Source organism: Penaeus vannamei, chromosome 15 (assembly GCF_042767895.1).
Source record: "Penaeus vannamei isolate JL-2024 chromosome 15, ASM4276789v1, whole genome shotgun sequence".
In the NCBI taxonomy this organism is placed as follows: Eukaryota; Metazoa; Arthropoda; class Malacostraca; order Decapoda; family Penaeidae; genus Penaeus; species Penaeus vannamei.
In genome coordinates, this window is record NC_091563.1 from 43,505,954 (window position 1) to 43,508,453 (window position 2,500).

Sequence of the window (2,500 nt, forward strand, 5' to 3'; positions counted from 1 at the left end):
CAAAAGACGGGAAATCCAGCAATGCATCCATCACTTCCCTCCCTGACAGTCTCGACCCACTGCCACTCTAAGTATGACACAGGGTGAGCAGTAGAAAATTTTGTTGATTCGTGTGGTCGAATTGGTTTAGCATTGCTCGCTCCGAGTCGAGCCTGAAGTGGCAGGGTCTGAGCTCATGCCAAGGAAGGTGGTTCTGCATACGTCTGCGTCTACATACACATACAAGCGTGCCTCTGCCCCCACGTTGATGCATACACCATGGACACACTTGTATCCACGTTGCCTTACTATCTTTATGTTTTTTAATGAGGGGTAAAGTGTACCCTCACCCCCTTCTCCCCTCCATTTTCTCCACTCCTCACCCCCCCTCCAACCACACCAGACCGAGAACCACAGTTCTTTTTTTCTGATGTTCCGATGTCCGTTGCTCTTGTAGATCCACTGATCTAATGGTTCTGCTTGGCCATTTTCATCATCTAGACCTTATTGTCCCGACTGATTTCAAGAAGCAAGACTAAAGAAAGTGTGGTTTGGGGCGGGGCGGGGTTCATGTTCCTCTCTCTTCGTCGTAGCTTCATGAAACGGGATTGGCTAGAGGCTCTGTTCATCCTGGCTCCAATTTCTTTCTTTCACTCTCTCTCTCTCCTCTGACCTTTCCGAAATGTCTATTTCCCTTTCCGCTCCGCTGGTTTGTTCTAGTTGTCTCGATCCGTCTTTGTAGGTCCAAAGAGTGTCACGTTGTTCCTCATGGGTTAAAAAGAAACAATAAGATCCAATCCCTCTTATGGTTCAAGCTGGTTCGGTCTCTCTCTCTGGTTCTGACTGGTTTCATGTCTCCAGATGGTGCCTGTGGTTCTATATCGTCTCTACGCTGTTCCAACTCGACTGACATTGGAGTCTTCGAGCCAGAAGAACCCCTTTCTTTCTCCAAGACTGAGGCTCCATTTTTTGCACGCCGAGAGGTTCAGTGGTTCGTGTTGTGGGCGAATGCCTCATTCCTCATCTATTTTGTATTTTTATATACGTATTTTGTATCAATAAGGTCTTACATTTTCTTTGGTCTTGCTTTCACTCTCTCTCTCTCTCTTTCTCTTTCTGATTTCGAAGATACTTTCTCCAAATGGATGAGACTTATCCAGACACTTTCCTATGCCAATTCTCGTTTTTTTTAAATGAAAGAAACTGTTTCATATATCAAATTTTCGAGAAAAAGCAGTTATCTCTTCCGGTGATAAACTCCAAGTCCGACAGAGACTTCTCGTCCGAGCGCCCTTCCGTTCCCTTCCTGAAGGACCGGAATCGAAGGCGCCGAGGCCCGCCGGAGAGCGCAGGAGCTTGCCCCAGACTCGCCTGTCCGCCGGCCGCGCGGGACGGAAGTCATGCCAACAGTCATGCCTCACTGCCACAACAGAGAGCCTCAAGAGTACCAGTATCTTGGAACCTTTATAGTTTCTGAAGTTAACCAGTGCATGGTGCCATGCAGTCCCTGGTGTCATGCAGTGTCTGAAGCCATTCATTATCTGGAATCATGCAGTGTCTGAAGTCATGCAGTGCCTGGAGCCATGCAGTGTCTGAAGCCATGCAGTGTCTGGAACATGTAGTATCTGGAACCTACCAGGACATAGAACTATACAGTGTCAGTTTCTATAGCCACGCGATGTCTGGAGCCAAGCATAGTCTAGAGCGAAGGTGTCACAGTGTCTGATGCCTTGCAGTGTCTCTAAACCATAGAGGAAAATTCCCTTTAGTAGAACCTTGCATATGCAGTCGCTATAGAACAAACATCAATCATAACAGCTAAGTGTCAGACAAAACCGGTTAAAGAACAAAAATTGTTGGAATTATCTATCGTGTAGATGAAAAGTTTATGAATGGACGTGGTGTCTGCAAGCCTTGTACCTAACACCATACCGTACCTTTCATTTCTCCCTTTGATTCTATTCTTATTCTGTTTCTCTTTGCGTCCGGACTACTAGTGTCTCCGAATAACATTAGGTTTGGTACTATTCATCACAATTCTTACTGCGCAGACAGTGGCTGGAACTCTCTCATGAACTGGTCTTTCTATAATATGTGGAAAAACAAACAAACAAAATCATGGCTGGAAACCTTTCGTGGCTGGAATCGCATTTGGACTGGAATCTATTCGTGATGACTCCAACAGTGGGAAAAGAGTTTTTAATCCAAGCTTTTGTGATCATGTCTATGTGCAAAGAATAATGAAAGGGTTAAGTATTTATCTGGCCTCAAACAAACAAATTTTTGTCTAAGTAATATCTTGCCTAACAAACTCGTTACTGTTTGGTTCTGACACATATCTAAATCTGTGTTTGATCACTAACTGATAATCCTCCATGTGATTCTAGGCTATGTCGAACACTTGTTAAATTTGGTACCAAAATATTTGTGTGAGAGATGATTATAACTTTAAATCTGGAATCCGGACTATGCCTGGCGAAAGCCCTTGCTGGCTCTAGCCTGTGTTTTGGAACCAGTCTAT